Source organism: Giraffa tippelskirchi, chromosome 11, assembly GCF_054371585.1.
Source record: "Giraffa tippelskirchi isolate mGirTip1 chromosome 11, T2T-mGirTip1v1.2.pri, whole genome shotgun sequence".
In the NCBI taxonomy this organism is placed as follows: domain Eukaryota; kingdom Metazoa; phylum Chordata; class Mammalia; order Artiodactyla; family Giraffidae; genus Giraffa; species Giraffa tippelskirchi.
Genome location: NC_137285.1, coordinates 91,997,628 through 92,017,542, shown reverse-complemented (window position 1 = coordinate 92,017,542; position 19,915 = coordinate 91,997,628). Strand labels below are relative to the sequence as shown.

The 19,915-nt window shown below is 39.2% G+C and overlaps 1 protein-coding gene across 5 annotated transcripts in view; it reads left to right on the top strand.

Annotated features, from left to right (window-relative positions):
- The window catches only part of AMOTL1 (angiomotin like 1), a 197,865-nt gene that overhangs the window by 9,869 nt on the left and 168,081 nt on the right, over positions 1-19,915 (top strand). For 2 of the 5 annotated variants that reach the window (XM_081543201.1, XM_081543193.1), the window contains exon 1: positions 8,455-8,752. The exons of 1 other annotated variant lie outside the window; for it this stretch is intronic. The gene's annotated coding sequence lies outside the window, so the exon portion shown is untranslated. Of the gene's footprint in view, positions 1-8,454; positions 8,881-19,915 lie in introns of those variants that run through there. 2 more of the 5 variants (XM_081543194.1, XM_081543206.1) reach the window with 2 other exon arrangements.

Below are 19,915 nucleotides of genomic sequence, written 5' to 3'. Positions count from 1 at the left end.
TCATTTCTTTTTGCCTTTTCATACTACTCATGGGGTTCTCAAGGCAAGAATACTGAAGTGGTTTACCATTCCCTTCTCCAGTGGACCATGTTTTGTCAGAACTCTCCACCATGACCTGTCGGTCTTGGGTGACCCTACGTGGCATGGCTCATAGTTTCATTGAGTTAGACAAGGCTGTGACCCACATGATCACTGAAATGATCTGTGTACTTCTTTAAAAAAACTTTCTAGTGAAATATTTATTGATTCATGAGTGTGTGCCCACTTCAATCAGTCTCCCCAATATTAACATTTTGCATAACTATGGTACAATATCAAAACTAGGTAACTGACATTGGTACAATCTATCAACCTTATTAGAATTTTATGTTATACATGTACTCATTTGTGTACATGTATATAATTGTATGCCATTTTATGATGTTAATATCACGTAACTATGTGGTGTAACTATCATGACAATTCAGATATAAAACCCTATCTTCACCACAAGCCTCTCTTTCACTATTCCTTTGTATTCACCCCACTCATCTCTAACCTTTTGAAACCATTAATCTGTTGTTCATCTGCATAATTTTATTTCAGAAGCATTATGTAAATGTAATCATGCAGTAATTATATGGTGGAGACAGACTTTTTCCACTCAGCAAGATTTTTTTAAGATCTATCCAAGTTGTTGCCTGTATCAATAGTTGATTCTTTTTTCAGTGCTGAGTAGTATTCCTCAACGTGGTTGTACAATTTGTTTAATTAGTCACCCATTTACCCATTGGAGGCTATCTGGGTAGTTTCCAGTTTGGGGAAACTACAAATAAAATTATTAGCATTTGTGTATAAGTTTCTGCAATGAACATAAATTGTCATTTCTCTGAGATAAATGCCTGAGAGTACAATATCTGGGTCTTATGGTAAGTCCATTTCTAATTTTAGGGTGAACTGCCAAACTATTTTCTAGGGTGGCCGTAACGTTTTGCATTACTCTCAGCAATGTATAAGTCATGGAGTTTCTCTGCATCCGTGTCAGCATTGGTGTTATCAATATTTTTTATTTTAGACTTTCTGATAGGTGGGTAGTGATATCTCATTGTGATTTTAATTTTCATTTCTCCAATGGCTAATAGTGTTTAACATTTTTTATGTACTTATTTGCCATCTATATATCCTCTTCAATGAAATGTCAAATTAATGACTTTTATCCATTTTTAAATTAGATCTTTAGTTTTTTTTTTTTTTTAATTGAGTACCATGAGTTCTTTATATATTCTAGGTAAATACCTTTTTTTCAGATGTGTAGTTTACAAACATTTTTTCCCACTGTGTAAATTTGTACTTCACCCTCTAAACAAGATCTTTCAAAGAGCAAATGTTTTAAATTTTGACAAAGTCCAATTTATCCATATTTCCTTTTGTAGGTTGTTCTTTTAGAGGAAAGAATAAAAGCTTTTTGCCTAGTCCTAGTTTTCAAAGGTTTTCTCCTATTTTTTCTAAATGCCTTATAGGTTTACATTTAAGTCTGTAATCCATTCTGAGATAGATTTGTGTAGCGTCACCTGGGAAGCCCTGTACACTCTGTCTCTAGAGTTTGTTCATTTTATAATGGAATGTATCCTTTAATCAATATCTCTTCAAAATACAACTAATTTTTCTGTGTTGATATTAAATCCTGCAATCATGCTGAACTCACTTATTAGTTCTGGGATTTTTTTTCTTGTATTAATAGATTCTTTGAGATTTCCTACATAGATCATTATATCATCTGCAGATAGAGATTATTTTAATTTCCCCTTTCCTATCTATATGAGTTTTATTCATTTGTCTTGTCTTATTGCACTGGCTAGAACTTTCAGTACTATGTTGAGTATAAGTAGTGAATCAGGCACCCTTACCTTGTTCCCAATCTTTTTTATTTTAAATCAAATGTTTTAATCTGTGGGAAAAGTCACAACCTTCCTAGAAAAATGAGACAGTCTTATTTCCTTTACCTAGAACAACATGTAAATTAACTAAGGTAAATTATCTAATGTGATTTTTTAAATTTATTTATTTATTTTAATTGGAGGCCAATTTATAGTATTGTGGTGGTTTTTGCCATACATCAACATGAATCAGCCACGGATGTACAGGTGTCCTCCCATCCTGAAACCCCCAGCAACCTCCCTCTCCACCTCCCTCTCTGGGTTGTCCCAGAGCACCAGCTTTGAGGGTTCTGCTTCGTGCACTGGTCATCTATTTTACATATGGTAATATACATGTTTCAGTGCTATTCTCTTATATTGCCCCACCCTCGCCTTCTCCCACATAGTCCAAAAGTCTGTTCTTTACATCTGTGTCTCTTTTGCTATATTGCATATAGAGTTGTTGTTACTATCTTTCTAAATTCCATATATATGTGTTAATATTCTATATTGGTGTTTCTTTCTGACTTATTTCGTTCTGTATAATAGGCTCTAGTTTTGTCCACCTCATTAGAACTGACTCAAATGTGTTCTTTTTTTTAAGCTGAGAAATATTCCATTGTGTATATATATGTACCACAACTTCCTTATCCATTCATCTGCCTATGGACATCTATGTTGCTTCTATGTCCTAGCAATTGCAAACAGTGCTGCAATGACCATTGGGGTATATATATCTCTTTTAATTCTGGTTTCCTCATTGTGTATGCAGTGGGACTGCTGGGTCATATGGCAGTTCTATTTACAGTTTTTTAAGGAATCTCCACACTGTTCTCCATAGTGGCTGTACTAGTTTGCATTCCCACCAACAGTGTTGGAGGTTCCCTTTTCTCCACAGCCTCTCTAGCATTTATTGCTTGTAGACGTTTTGAAGGCAGTCATTCTGACTGGCGTGACATGTACCTCACTGTGGTTTTGATTTGCATTTCTCTGATAATGAAAGATGCTGAACATCTTTTCATGTGTTTGTTAGCCATCTGTATGTCTTCTCTGAAGAAATGTCCATTTAGTTCTTTGGCCCACTTTTGGATTAGGTCATTTATTTTTCTGGTATTGAGCTGCATGAGCTGCTTGTATATTTTGAAGATTAATTCTTTGTCAGTTGTTTCATTTGCTATTATTTTCTCCTATTCTGAAAGCTGTCTTTTCACCTTGCTTATAGTTTCCTTTGTTCTGCAAAAATTTTTAAGTTTAATTAGGTCCCATTTGTTTATTTTTGCTTTTATTTCCATTACTCTGGGAGGTGGGTCACAGCGGATCTTGCTGTGATTTATGTCAGAAAAATGTTCTGCCTGTTTTCCCCTAAGAGTTTTATAGCTTCTGGTCTTACATTTAGATATTTAATCAATTCTGAGTTTATTTCTGTGTATGGTATAGTGTTCTAGTTTCATTCTTTTACAGGTGGTTGACCAGTTTCCCCAGCACCACTTGTTAAAAAGATTGTCTTTTCTCCATTGTATATTTTTGTCTCCTTTGTCAAAGATAAGGTGTCCATAGGTCTGTGGATTTATCTCTGGGCTTTCTGGTTGGTCTCATTGATCTATATTTCTGTCTTTGTGCCAGTACCATACTGTCTTGATGCTGTAACTTTGTAGTAGAGCCTGAAATCAGGCAGGTTGATTCCTCCAGTTCCATCCTTCTTTCTTGAGATTGCTTTGGCTATTCGAGGTGTTTTGTGTTTCTATAAAAATTGTGAAAGTATTTGTTCTAGTTCTGTGAAAAATACCATTGGTAGCTTGATAGGGATTGTGTCGAATCTATAGATTGCTTTGGGTAGTATACTCATTTTTACTATATTGATTCTTCCAATCCACAAAAACGGTGTATTTCTCCATCTCTTGTGTCATCTTTGATTTCTTTCATCAGTGTGTTATAGTTTTCTATATATAGATCTTTTGTTTCTTTAGGTAGATTTATTCCTAAGTATTTTATTCTTTTTGTTGTAATGGTGAATGGTATTGTTTCCTTAATTTCTCTTTCTGTTTTCTCATTGTTAGAGTGTAGAAATGCAAGGGATTTCTGTTTATTAGTTGTTCCCAATCTTAAAGGAAAAGCCTTCAGCCTTTCTTTCACCATTAAGAATAATGTTAATTTTAGATTTTGTTTTAAGTGCTCCTGATCGAGTAGGGAAAGTTTTCCTCTTTTCTTAACTTGTTGAAAAAAAATTTTTTAATTATGAGTGAATGTTGAATTTTTTTAAATGCTTTTTCTGCATCAGTTGATATGATCATATCTTTTTTCATCTTTAGCCTCTTGATAGAGGGGATTACATTTGAATGATTTTGAAATTTGAGGAAGTTTGCATATCTGAAACTTGGTCATGTATATTATTCGTTTTCACAAAGAACTGCTGGATTCAACTTACTGATACTTTGTTGAGAATTTTTGCATATCAGTTCATGAGTTACTGATTTGCTGTTTTCCCTTTTTGTACTGTCTGCTTTTGGTATCAAGGTAATACTAGTCTCATAAAATGAATTACAAAGTGATTACTTCTCTATAGTTTTTGGACATGATTATGTAAAATTCGTGTTAATTCTTCCTTAAATGCTTGATAAAATTCTCCAGTGAAATAATTCAAACCTAGAGATTTCTTTTTGGGGAGCTTTTAAATTACAAAATCAATTTTTATAATAATTTTAAAACTATTTAGATGACATTTCATCTTGACTTGAATTTTCATTATTCATGGTTTTCCAGCTATTAGTCCATTTCTTTTTTGGATTTAAAACTGCAAAGTTGTTCATTTATTTCTTTATTATCCTTTTAAAGGCTACCAGATTTGTAGCAAAATCTCCTATTTCATTCCTGATGTTGGTAAATTGTCTTTTTTTCTTTTCATATCTATCAGTCTAGCTAGAGGCTTACTGATCTTCTTGATATTTTTCTCATAACAATCAGACATTTGTTTTTACTGATTTTCTCTACTGTGTTTCTCTTTTCAGTTTATTTCTGATATTATCTTTATTATTTCCTTCCTGTTTTTTAATTTCTGTTAATGTGTATTTAATGGCTCGACTTTCACACTTTAAAAAAAATCCTTCAGCATGGAAACACACAACTATATATGTATAAAGATGTTCATCACAGTACTGAGACATAACCTAAATTTTCATGGTGGAAGATGGGTTAATTAAATTATGGTCTCTCTATACAGTGGGATACTATGCAGTCTACTATAGCATAGTATCCTATTAAAGCGGCTTCCCTTGGAGTCAGTTGGTAAAGAATCTGCCTGCAATGCAGGAGACCCGGGTTTGATTCCTGGGTTGGGAAGATCATTTGAAGAAGGAAATGGCAACCCACTCCAGTATTCTTGCCTGGAGAATCCCATGGATAGAAGAGCCTGGTGGCTACCATGCACTGGGTTGCAAGAGTCAGTCATAACTTAGTGCCTAAACCACCATAACTTTTCTTTCTTTCTTGAGATTTTATATTTTTTCATTTGTTTCAAGAGAATTTGTAATTATTCTTGAAGCATTTTTATAACAGCTGATTTAAAATTCTTGTCAGATATCTCCAACATCTGATTCACCTCAGTGTTAGCATTGTTTGATTGTCTTCTCTCATTCAAGCTGTGCTTCTCCTGGATCTTGGTATAATGAGTGATTTTCAACTATATTTTGGACATTTTGGATAACGTGTTAGGAGGCTCTTGATCCTACCTAAATATTTTATTTTAGTAGCAGTCACCCTATTTAGACTTAGAGTGTAGGTTCAGGCCAACTTTTGTGAGCAATAGTTGCAATGAAAATTTGTTTTCAGAGCTCTTTCAATACTGATATGGGATACCTTGTTTTGGTATTATTTGGGCTCTTACTTTATTACTGGGTTTCCCTGGTAACTAAGTGGTAAAGAATCCACCTTCAATGGAGAAGACCTGGGTTCAATCCCTGGGTCTGGAAGATCCCCCGAAGGAGGGCATGGCAACCCACTCCAGTATTCTTTCCTGGAGAAGTCCATGGACAGAGGACCCTGGTGGGTGGTCTGCAGTCCATGGGGTCACAAAGAGTCAGACAAGACTGAGCAACTAACACTTTCACTTTATTATTGCAAGTGCCTCCTGGGCTGCTTAGTCGGTGTGGAGCAGGTGATGAGTCCCTAGCCACACAATATTTGGGGGAAAAAATAATGTCAGGAAGGGAGTCTAATCATACTAGATATTTAAAAATGTCACAACATATAATTAAAATACTGGTGCAACACTAGAGAGATTATGGAAAAGCACCAAAGCATCCAGAAATAGATCCAATAAACCTGTAGAATTTCAGTCTAGTAGAATGGGAATCCACCAGTGACCACTACTTGGAAAGAGTCCACTTTTTAAAAAGTAGCCAATTATCCCAATACAATTTATTGAGTAGTCTATCTTTTCCCCTGCTAATCTGAAATACCTTTTTTTAATATACCAAATCAATTTCATTATTTTTTAAGTTTTTCATTGTATTCAAACAAACAATTTATTCTAGGAATAAGATCACACTGTTTTAATCACTTTAGCTTTATAATTTGTTGTATTATCTGGGAAAGTAAATAACTTCTCAAACACTGCCATTATTATTTTTTAATATATGTATATACGTATATCAACTGATAGGATATTGCTTGGCCATGTTTGACTCTTTGTGGCCCCATGGATCATAGCCCACCCTCTCAGTCCTGGGATTTTCCAGCTAGAATACTGGAATGGGTTGCCATTTCTATCTCCAGGGCATCTTCCCGACCCAGGAATCGAGCCTGCATCTCGTGTGTTTCCAGTGTCATCTGCGCTTATTTATTTATTGATTTGGCTGTGTCAGGCTTCCGTTGCAGCACCTGGGATTTTCCTTGCATCATGTAGGACATTTCCTTGTGGTATACAGACTCTCAAGCTGTGGCGTGGGCTCAGTAATTGGCAGCATGTGGGCTGCAGGGCATGTGGGTTCCAGTAGTTGCAGCAGGTGAGCTTAGTTACTCTGTAGCATGTGGGATCTTAGTTCCCCAACTGGGGATCAAACTCCAAACCCCTGCATTGGAAGGTGAATTCTTAACCACTGGGCCATCAGGGAAGTCCCCTGCCATTATTTTTTAAATCATAAATTTTTAGGCTAATAACTAAAATACGTTAGTATGAAAAAAAGCCAGCCATAGGGAAAAAATGTATACGTACACATGTATTTGTATATATGTGTGCCTCTCTCCATAGATACACTTATATTTCTGTGTATAAATACATGTGCATATATACATATAACCATACCTATATTTGCATGCTGTGCTGTGCTCAGTCACTCAGTCGTGTCTGACTCTTTGCAACCCCATGGACTATAGCCCACCAGGGTCCTCTGCCCACAGCATTTCCCAGACAAGAATACTGCTGCAGGTTGCCACTTCCTACAAGAGATCTTCCTACAAGGGATCCCTTCCTACAAGGGATCTTCCTGACCCAGTGGTTGAGCCTGCATCTCCTGCGTCTCCCGCACTGCAGGCAGATTCTTTACCCACTGAGCCACCTGGGAAACCCCATATATTTGCATAGGCGTAGACAATTTTTGGAAAGGCACATATGAAGCTAAAATAGTCATTTCCAGGGAGTGAGATTGTTGGGGATTCTACTGATGAATGAGACTTTTCCACCTTGGACCATTCTTCACTTTTTATGTATTCTTTAGAAAACAAATGTGCATTTCTTTTATAATTAAGACAATACCTGACTTGATTTGCCAGAAACCCAAACCTATACAAGGGCATATCCTGTATATCAGTATTTCTCAACTGTGGCTGTGCATTAGAATTATTTGGGGACCTTTTAAGAGAAACAGATGTCAAGGGACCTTCTCCCAGAGGTCCTTGTTTCATGGGTCTGGGAAGGGCTATGGGCATCAGTATAGTTTAGAAGTACCCCAGGTGGTTGTGGTGTGCAGTCATGGTTGAGAATCACTACTGTCCATGACATGTGGCTTAAAAGGGTCCCCAAAAGGTCACTGAAATGAAGTCTTTCCAGAGCATAATTATTTGAGAATGGAACCCAGAGTAATCTATCACTTCTCTGTCAGGCTAAATGTAGGCATGAGACAGAGTGCAAACAAGACTGGAGGGGAGTGATGGAAAAGAGCTTTGCTTGAATGTGTGTAGAAGCATCCATCTCTGTGGTAGGCCTTTTTGTTGAAAGGTATAGGCTCATTCAGGATTCCTCCACACATATATGTGCATGCGTGCTCAGTTGTGTCTGACTCTTTGTCCATGAGATTTCCCAGACAAGAATACTGGAGCGGATTGCCATTTCTTATTCCAGGGAATCTTATCGACTCAGGGATAGAATCTGCGTCTCTTGCATCTCTTGCATTGGTAGGCAGATTTTTTACCACTGCGTCACACATAAGGGATTCGTATAAACTAATCATGACCATAAAAGATACAAATCTCATGGTAAACTAGAAACAGCACAACAGCCATGCTTTAGGAGCCCAGAATGTGGTTGATACTAGAAGGTTCCAACAGAGTTCCAAGAACCTGGGTTACTTGGAGACCCTCCTATAGGAGGCTTTCAAAATTCTTTCATCTGGAGAATTGCTTGGTTAAAATGAAATGCCTTGGGAATCGTGATCTGGAAAATAGATCTACGGGGAACCTGAAGAAACCTAAGAACTAACTGGAAACACAAAGTTATTGGAGCTCTTTCTGCTTCTTGCATGTGTGTCTTCGTCTGACGCTTCTCCCTAAGCCGGATTCCGCCTCCGTATTCCTGATAGAGGAGCCGACATGCCCAGCTAGTCCCCAGTGGTCAGTCTCTGGGTGGACAAGCTTTTCCGCACCAGGTGACTATAGAGATAAATCCAACAGTTCATGGAGTCATATGCCTATTCATCGCTGGTCACCGGAGCCAGAGAGGGTATAGCAAGAAGAGGCAGGTGCATAAAGCTGCCTTGGGATTGCAGGGGGAAGGGTGAGTAAGGCAGTTTCCCTTAGAATGGGAGAGTGGACAGAACATCCACCATGATTTACCTGCCCAGACCAAGCACTTGGGCTTCCGCAGTGGCTCTGTGGCAAAAGAATCCGCTTGCAAAGCAGGAGACACAGGAGACACACGTTCGACCCCTAGGTCAGGAAGATCCCCTGGAGAAGGAAATGGCAACCCATTCCAGCATTCTTGCCTGGAGAATCCCATGGACAGAAAGACTGGCAGGCTACAGTCCATGGAGTAGCAAAGAGTAGGACACAACTAAAGCGACTTAGCACGTGCATCAAGCATTTAGTCAGTCATCGGTGAGTGCTGAATTGGAGGAGGTTTTCAGTGGGGTGTGAAACTGCTTACATTGAAGCCTAGATGTTAAAGAAAAACTGTTAAGAATAAATAGATAGCCCTTGCCCATAGTACATCTCCAAAGATCTTTTCTTGCTCTACAAATCCCTGCTTTTAAAAGGTCTTAAACAGCAGCCTAGGAGGTCAAGAGAATGGAATTCATTTTCCCTTGGGATTAGCTCTGGGCCACACGTGGCTACTGAGCACTTGAGGTGTGGCTGGTACAAGTCGGCATAGGCTACAATTGACTGGATTTTGAAGCTTTGGTATAAAAAAAGAAATCTGACATATTCGTTAGTAATTTTTTTAAATTAAATGCATATTGAAATATTGTGTTGGCCAAAAATTTCTTTTTCCCTAAGATGTTATGGAAAAACCCAGACCAACTTTTTGGCCAACCAGATACTATTTTGGATATAGTGGGTTAAAGAAAATACATTATGAAAATTAATTTCATCTGTATTACTTTTTCAAAAAATGTGGCTATTAGAAAATTTAAAATGACACATATGGCTCACATTATGGACATACGGACAGCTAGGTTAGATGGTAACTCCGCTGTTTTCCCCTGCACGGATTTGGCTGTAAAGATCTGTGTATAAATGACAGCTCTTTGCTGCGGGGCCCACGTCTGTATCTCATTCTTGGTTCATGATTAGAGCTGTGGCAGTTCATCCCACCCTGGCTCTCTTTCTCTTTGCCTCATAGACTGCGGCCCAGTTGCTTTTCTCAAATAGAAACACTTAATCCTCCCCTGTGGTTTCCCAACATCCCCCGGACAGGCAGTCCCGTCTATGACTCTGCCGCAGAGAGTCCTTACAGAACTTCGCTCTGCCTCTGGGTCTCTGTTATTCTTTCTTGCCTCGATTCCCTCCTTCCTTCCAGGACTGGCGCACAGCAAATAGTTTGCCTTTGTATCCTTGTCCACTTTTTACAAATGTCCTTTCCTTTGGGGACAAATGTCTGCTTCTTAATGCTTTGTCACCCTTTAGCTTTGTTCCCCATGGAATGAAGTTTGTGGATGGAACTAAGTTACTTCTGGAAATGTATCGACTTCAAAAATCAATAATGATCTTAATAAAAACAACTACTGTCTCATTTACTGAGTTTTATTACTGGCCAGGATCTATACTGGTTACATTACAGATATTTCTCATTTAACACTGACAACAATCCCACAAAGCCTATGCTATGATCCTCTATGACAAATGGGAAAAATTACGTTCAGTGACATTACAGTCCTTGCGTAACTATCACTGGGCCCTCGGATTTAAATCCACATCTGTCCTAAAGTCCTTGCTCTTACCCATTACATTTAACACCGCCTTCCACATGCTATGTCACCTCCCAAGTTGGAAACTCCAAATTGGAATTCAGTGCCTCATAGCAAGTGACATGTATAAGCAAATTTGCTGCATGATAACAGTGCTGTGCATTTGTATACTGTTTTGATGATTCTCTAGTTGACATACAATTCTCACGAAACTTTGATTTAAAAAATAATAATTGGCTTTATGAGTCCTATTTCTCACACTGGAAAAACTGAGCTCCAACAAGATGAAATGATCCTTCTGGGGCTACTTAGTTGAGTAACAATCCCCAGCCAGGCAAGAGCCCAGTTTTCTGGAAATGTTTATTCTCCTTTTTCTTTCCTCATCAGAGTATACTAGGCATTATGCTGCTTAGATGGCAGACTATGGTGGCAAACCATGTGTTATGATGGCTGATTTAACGTGAGTTATGGGAAGTGTTTGCAGGTACAAACTCACATGAGTTTCTCAGCTGCAGATGTGTCAGTTTCATTCATTCAGCAAAATTTCCTGACCCTAAATCTGGCCAGCCAGTGTGCTAACAGTGGGCATGGAAAGGTGGATAAGATATGACTTTGTCCTAAGAAGATGACCTTCTAACAAAGGACAAGAATCATCTTGCAAAGAGAGTATTATCCAATGAGAAAGTGTAGTCTTAATGGAATTTTAAAAGTCTGGAGAGGCAGAAAGGGAGAAGGAAATAACTCTCCCTGGGAAAGTTTCATGGTGGAGGGAAATTCTGAGCTTGGTTTCAATGGACTGACTTTAGAGATGAAAAGCCTGAGTCACTGAGTGCTCTGCAAAGGACTTCATCATCTTATAACTTCATTAAGTTTCCTAAAAATATGCTTGTTGCCACAGCTCCTTAGAGAGTAGTAGCATGAATTATTCATTGGAATACTTAAAATATTAACATTAGTAAACTCCATAGGAACTTCACAAATACTCTGCCCAGTTGGTTAAGCCAATTTGAAAGAACGGTTTCCAATTCTACAAAGTTGGTAAGACTATGTGGAAAAACAAGTGAAGCCCAGAAGAATCATGTCAACTCTCTAAACATCAGCCCGTTTCAGAGGAAGATTTCATGCCTCTAGATTTCATGTCCTTTTATTCATCAAAGAGGTATTTTCTTTCACAGGGGGTATTTAGAGTGTTCTACTCTCTCTTCTCTTCCAACCAAGCAAAAGTCTTGTATGTGCTACTGAATTTAATCATTGGAATATTAAGACCCCAAATGTACACTCTGATGTGTTTGGTTTATTTGGAGTTAAAATCAAACCTAAGGGAAATCAACCCTGATATTCATTGGAAGGACTGATGCTGGAGCTCCAATACTTTGACCACCTGATGCAAAGAGCTGACTCACTGGAAAAGGTTTTGATGCCGGGAAAGATTGAGGACAGGAGAAGGGGGCAACAGAAGATGAGATGGTTGGATGGCATCACCGACTCAATGGACATGAGTTTGAACAACCTCTGGGAGATAGTGAAGGACAGTGAAGCCTGGTGTGCTGCAGTCCATGGGGTCACAAAGAGTCAGACACTACTTAGCAACTGAACAACAACAAAAAAGGAAAATATCCATCAAAGTTTAGAAATTGAAACTCATCAGAGTCAAACCCTTGGGGCAGCCCAAGAGGAGCGTGCCCTCTATTTTACTGTGGTCCACAAGGGTGCCTATGATTGAGTTTTCTGATAGCTAATGCCAGGCTAGACTTTGTGCAGTGGACTGAAGGTTTGTGTTCTCTCAAAATCCATATGTTGAAGTCCTAACGCCCACTGTGGTGGTCTTAGGAGGTGGGGTCTTTGGAAAGCAATTAGGTCATAAGTGTGGAGCCTTCGTGAATGGAGTTAGTGCCCTTATGAGAGGATCCCCCTCCCCAGAGAACTCTCTAGCTCTTTTTCTGCCATGTGAGAATGCAATGAGAAGTCAGTATTCTGTAATGGAAGAGAATTCTTCCAGAACCTGACCATGTTAGCAACCTAATCCCAGACTTCCAGCCTCAAGAACTGTAAGCAATACATTTCTGTTGTTTATAAGCCATCCAGTCTGTGGTACTTGGTTACAGCATCCCATTTTGACAAACACACCTAGACCTTAGGAGATCTTAGCTAGAAATTCCTAGCTGAGAAGGAAGATCTCATCACGTGACCTCTTCCCTCTTGTGCTTCAATTTAGTTGTTTAGTTTGTCTTCTGGATGTAATCAGACAGATTTATACTCCCTATTCAAAGCCAAGACAGAACATTTCTTCTGATTCCTGACTCATTGAAGAATAAGGCCCAGATCTGCAAAGCTTGGAGGGCATTAGAACTGGGGTAAAATCCTGATATTCCAGGAAGAGTATCTCATCTTCAAGCAACCTCTGAAGAACAGGACAAGGGGCAGGAGGTCCCAAAATGGCTTGGCAGCACTGAGGACTTTTGGTTACTATCAATATTTGGTTGAAAATTTTAAAATGGATTTCTTGACAGAAGAGTTCACAAATACAATGGTCTGTCGGGGAGAAAATTAACTCCTTACTGGGTACTGAAGTACAGGTTGCAAAGACATAGACTGGAGAGTCATGCATAATGGAAGGGTTAGACTAAAGGTCCTCAGCTGCTGTCTAACTTCCTGATTCTATTATTTCCAGATCCTTGATTTATCTGTGCATGCCTCAGGGCTTGCACTTAGTACAGTGTTCTGTAGTAATATGCCCAGATATTTGTCTCCCCCTCAAGGTTGAAAACTTCTTGAAGGAAAGGCAAGATTTACCCTTTTCTATCCCAAGCACTTAGCACAGTGACTAGTATATAGGAGACGTCAAGTAAATATTTACCAAATGAATGAACAAGTTTATTTTATGTATTGATATCTCTAGCTAGACACACTTATATATATTTATATATGTACATATATAAATATATATATATATATGTATATATACCTTGATTTATAGTGTAAGTTATCAGCAAGTGGAGGGTGTTCAAATTCTTTAGAACCCATGGTTGCTTGAATGCCTGAATGATGGAATATGCCATACGAATCTCCAAACATGGCACTTCTAATGATTTCATCTCTTCTCTACAAATGGAGCTCTTTTATGCTAGCTAAGGCAGAAACAAAGTAGGGACAGGGTTTTTATGACTTTTATTTCTAGACTAAACACCCCACCCTAGAAAAGACCCTGGAAGTACTGGTTAGAGGTCTAGGTGTGACTTGACTGCATTCAGTGGGCAGAAGTCTCCTGAGGATGATCAGGAGTGTAGTTTCATCCAGTCTTGGGAAGGGAAGCAGGTGGGTGTACAATGGGCAGGGGCATGCTGGGTGGAGAAGGTATGCACACTGAAGTGGGAGCATAAGTGGCAGAATCTCAGCCAGTTAGACCAGATGAGAAGGTAAGAATAAAGCCAGGAAGCAGAGGCAGATAGGGTGTGATTTTTAGGTGGAGAAATTACCAGAGAAGCAGAGGAGGTGGATGAGGTTGCAAAGAGAGTACTTGCTAAAGAGACATGTTAAAATGAAGCATGCTGTGCCAAACACCACCATTCAGTCATATATTCATTCATTCAACAAACACATAGTGGGTGCTTGTGAGGCCCCGGTACCAATGCTAGGGATACAAACAGAATCTCTGCTCTTATGTACATAAACTATGAACTAAACAATACATTCATATTAACAGACAATTACAGTGCAGTGTGATACACACTGTAATGAAGCAAGCACAGGGCAGTCTGGGGGACAAGGAACCATATCTAAGATGAAATGGGAACGATAAACTGTAGTTTGCAAGGTGAGGAAGAGCACTCTTGCTCCAGCTCTGGGATTGGCTGAATATCCAAAAATCAAAGAAGGGAGTTTCAGGGATTGCAAATACTTTGCAATATGCCATGTTAAGTGGTCCAGACTTTCTCCTCGAAATAATGAATCATTAGAGTATTTCAATTAAGGAGGGACATGATCAAATCTGTGTTCTAAAAATATTACAGCAAAGTGTGGAGAAAGGGTTGAAGGAAAGAAAGACCAGGGACCCACTGAAGTCACCGCAGTGTCTCAGTAAGAGGGGATGGTGGTTGAACTAAGGCTGAGACAATGAAAGCAGAGGGTAGCAATTGCATTCTTGAGACATCTGAATGTTAGACTGGACAAAGTTTGGTGATTGATTGGATGTGAGATGCAATCAACTAATCAAGGATGACCAGGAAATTCTCTGGTAGTCCAGTGATTAAGACTTGGTGCACTCACTGCCAGCATCCAGGTTCAATCCCTGCTTGGGAATTAAGATCCCTCAGGGAGCTGGGGAGGTGGGCTTGCTCTAGAGGCAGCTCCAAAAAGAATTCTGGTGGTAGGAGAACCTGAGCCCTATACTCAAGTCCAAAGGTCCATTTGGCCTCACACCCTCTCTTAGGGTAGATAGGTTGCCTTTGGGAGCTTAATAGGATATAGTATCTGACTAGGGTCCTTACCCACACTGGCCATTATCATTTATTCATTCATTCAATGCTTTTGAACTGTAGTGTTGTAAGACTCTTGAGAGTCCCTTAGACTGCAAGGAGATCAAACCAGTCAATCCTAAAGGAAATCAGTCTTGAATATTCATTGGAAGGACTGATGCTGAAGCTGAAACTCCGATACTTTGGCCATCTGATGTGAAGAACTGACTCATCGGAAAAGACCCCGATGCTGGGAAAGATTGAAGGCAAGAGGAGAAGGGGACGACAGAGGATGAGATGGTTGGATGGCATCACCAACTCAATAGACATGACTTTGAGTAGACTCCGGGAGTTGATGATGGGCAGGGAAGCCTGTCATGCTGCAGTCCCTGGGGTCGCAAGAGTCGGACCTGACTGAGTGACTGAACTGAACTGAATCAACCAATATTTATTAAATATCAATTTTATGCTCAAAGTACTCCAGTATTCTACAGATCCCAGTGTCCAGCTCTGCTCAGTTCTTCTTTCTGTCTCTCTCCCCATTTTTTGCTATTTATTATTTTAATTTTTTTCAAATTTATTGAGGTATAATTGACAAATAATATTGGAAGACTTTCAAAGTGTACATCATGATGATTTGATATATATATACACATTGTGAAATGATTCTCCCATCTAGTAAACACATCCATCATCTCACATATATTTATCTTATTTTTTCTCTCAGTGAGAACATTTAAATTCAACCCTTTTAAAAAATTTCAATTATACAATACAGTGTTATCAATTATAGTCATATTAGATCCTCAGAACTTTTTCACCTTATAATTGAAAGTTCTACCCTTTATACCAACCTTTTCCTATTTCCCCTGCCACCCTGCCCCTGGCAACCGCTTCTTATACTCTCTGTTTCAAGAGTTCTTTTTCTTTTTTTCTTTAGATTTTATCTGTACATGATACCATGCACTATTTGTCTTTCTCAGTCTGGCTGGCTTATTTCACCCAGCATAATGCCCTCCAGGTCCATCCATATTGTTGCAAATGGCAAGAGTCCCTTCATTCTTATGGCTTAATAATGTGTGTGTGTGTGTGTGTGCACGCGTGTGTGCATGTGCGTGTGTGTGTGTGCACGCGCGCTCAGTAACTTCAGTCATGTCTGACTCTGTGCAACCCTATGGACTGTCACCCACCAGGCTTCTCTGTCCATGAGGATTCTCCAGGCAAGAATATTGGAATGGGTTGCCATGCCCTTTTCCAGGGGATCTTCCCAATCCAGGGATTGAACCTGGGTCTCCTGCATTGCAGGCAGATTCTTTACCACTGAGTCACCAGGGAAGACCCAGCTGAATAATATTTCATTGGATATATCTTCCACATCTTTATCTATTCATCCATTGACAAGACACTTAGATTGTTTCCATATCTTGGCTATTGTGAATAATGCATCAGTGAACATGGGAGTACAGATATCTCTTTGAAAAAAAGAGCTTCTCAAAGTCAGAATTACAACTGTAAGTTTTCAGTACCTTCCCACTCATGCCATCTACTCCACCTTATTATATGTATTATTGTTTGAGCTGCCATGTGCTGTTTTATAGAAAACTATTTCTTCACTTCTTATTCCTACGCTTGCATTATTTTTTTCCTTTTAGTTTCTTTTACATGGACTTGGTCCTTGATAGAATTTTGACATGGACAGATTAAACATTTTATAGAAAACTCTGAATAAGCTGTCTTATATGGCCAGAAGCTAGGAAAATATCCACTAACCTCCAGAGTTTTGTGAGCAACTCTGGGGCTTCCTGTGACTGATGTGATGGTGTTAGAATTTCAGTAACAAATGCTACTGATCAGTCTTCCTTGAAATACTTGTGTTTGATGCAATTTCATTTCACATTTCATGCTTGACTTTCCTAAATTGAGGTGTGAAATTCAAGTATCAGAGAAACCAGCAGAGCTTTCAAGTTGAAGTTAATAAAACACTCAACATGAACCTATGTAGTTCAGATTAATAAAATAAAAGGTATGGGTGTGAGAGCCTAACCTCCTTCACCGAGAAGATAGCATCTTACAAATCTCTTTCCTGGGGTCCAGTGGGTTTCTTCCCCTTTCTCCCTGGTGGCTCAGATGGTAAAGAATCTGTCTGCAATGTGGGAGATCCAGGTTCAAACCCTGGGTCAGGAAGGTCCTCTGGAGAAGGGAAGTGGGTGTCTAGGCCACTGGACCAAGAGAGATGAAGAATCTACTTTGAAAACCCTTCTCCAGTGATCCAGTAAAGTTTCATTTTTGCCAAACAAAGTTAGTAGAATCTCCAACTCACTTCTAAAGATTAATAAAATGATTTTGAATGAACAGTATATGATACATACATGATGCTTTTAAAGGATGCAATATCATTATTAATGTTATTTTATAATCAGTAAAGATATAAGACTTTGAGAATTTAGTTTATTTGATTAAATGATGATACCTGTATGACATGCAACCATGAAATTAAAAAGTACTTTGTCCTTGGAAAGAAAACTACAACAAAACTAGACAGTGTATTAAAGCACAAACATCAGTTTGCTGACAAAGGTACATATAGTCAAAGCTATGGTTTTTCCAGTAGTCATGTATGGATGTGAGAGTTGGACCATAAAGAAGGTCAAGTGCCAAAGAATTGATGCTTTCAAACTGTGGTGCTGAAGAAGTCTCTTGAGAGTCCCTTGGACTACAAGGAGATCAAACCAATCATCCTAAAGGAAATCAGTCCTGAATATTCATTGGAAGGACTGAGGCTGAAGCTTCAATACTTTAGCCACCTGATGTGAAGAGCCGACTGATTAGAAGAGACCCTGATGCTGGGACAGATTGAAGGTAAAAGGAGAAGGGGGTGACAGAGGATGAGATGGTTGGATGGCATCACCAACTCAATGGACATGAGTTTGAGCAAACTCCGGGAGATAGTGAAGGACAGGGGAGCCTGGCATGCTGCAGTCCATGGGACTGCAGAGAGTTGGACATAACTTAGTGATTGAACAACATGAAACCGTATGATCATGGCCCAGGATCGGATTTCTGTTCCAAACATGTTTTTAGCTTTGCACAGAGCACCCATCTTGTTCCAAAGGCAGACTACCTCTAGTCTCACCAGCCACCTCTCACATGCTGAGGCTGAAGTCTCAAATTTGCTAGTGGACACATAACACAGCTTTTTCAGCCTACTAACATGATTGGATAGGTGACCTTTGTATATAAAAGCATAGTATTATAGACTGCACAAACCTTTGACATCATCTAGTCCTAATTCCTTCATTTGAAGTTGAGGAAATTAAACCTCAAGAGCATAAATGGGTTTGCCCAAAGTCACCCAGTTAGTGCTAGCGTCAGCATTAAAATCTGAATCTATTGACAAATCCAGTGTTGTCCCTATGGTATTATGCTATACTCATTTTGGTCTAGAATTCCCCTCTAAAATTTTGGGGTGCTTGAACACAAATCCCTAGTGAGCCAGGACTCAATTAAGTGCAGTACAATCTTAGGGGCCTCCTGGTATTTGACTAGAGATTTGTGGATGTTTGTTGCAACTCTCCAAGAGTACCACCCTTCTCTAGGCAGACAGCCAAAACCCATCGCATCAGTCTGCCTTGTTCGCTGACGGACTGGCAGTGTAGGAACCTGCAGGGCAACTCTGAACAGCATTCTTGAGACCAAAGGAAGCCAGCTGCTCTGATTGCAGCTGGTGATCACCAGGGCCCATCCTAATGAGGCTGACAGGATTTCTGCCCTGTTGAGTGTCCCACTGGCTGTATTCACAGATTAGGTCCACCAGTCACCTTCAATTATTCAACCGTGTTCTTTGGAGGATCTGCAATGTAGAGCATTATAAAGTCTCTTTGTAATGTAGGCAGAAGTTTGGCTGTGAGTTGCAATCTTCCCAGATACAGTTTACAGGAAGGGATTCCCAGGCTGGACTTCTTGGAGACAGCAAGTGAAGTGTCCTTTTTATGAAAACTAGAGCCCTCATGACATGGACTTTCTATCATGGTTTTCAAGAGAAAGCAGAAAATGCATCTTCATGGTCCTTCTTGGCCCTGGGATTTCCCTTTAAAATTATATTTATTATATATTTTTTTCAGATTATAAAAGTAATGCATGTCTATTATGGAAAACGCAGAAGATTACAAAGAAAATGAGAAGTACTCATATTTCCATTATGATGGGATTTACCTCCAAAGTTTAGTTCAGTTTTTCCAGTCTGTTTTTTAGTCACATATGGAAGTATGTACTTTTTTTTTTTGTACTTTTTTTTTTTTAATGAAACTGTTATCCTACCCTGAAGTTCTAGGATTCTATAAAACATCCAGAACTAAATACAGTAAGTTCCTTGCTCAAAGCCTGGCATGCGATAGTTGCTTCATAAACATTTGTTAACTGAATGAAAAGGAGAACCACGGTTTTTTGACTCGATTAGACTTGTTGAAGATGTCACACTCAGACCGTGCCTGAACCTTTTTTAATTTTTGTATTTTATTGAAGTACAGGTGGCTCAGATGGTAAAGAATCTGCCTGCAATGCAGGAGACCGGGGTTCAATCTCTAGGTTGGGAAGATTCCCAGGAGAAGGGAATGGCTACCCACTCCAGTGTTCTTGCCTGGAAAATCCTATGGACAGAAGAGCCTGGCAAGCTACAGTCCATGGAGTCACAAAAAGTTGGACACGACTGAGCAACTAACACACACTCATGTGCATGCACACACACACATAGTTGATTTACAATGTTGTGTTAATGCTTGTTGTACTGCAAAGTGACTTAGTTACACACACATATATATATATATTCTTTTTTATATTATTCTCCACTATGGTTTATCCCAGGTCACTGAATATAGTTCCCTGTGTTATGCATTAGGACCTTGTTGTTGTCTATTTTCTGTTCTTTATGTAATAGCTTGCATGTACTAACTCT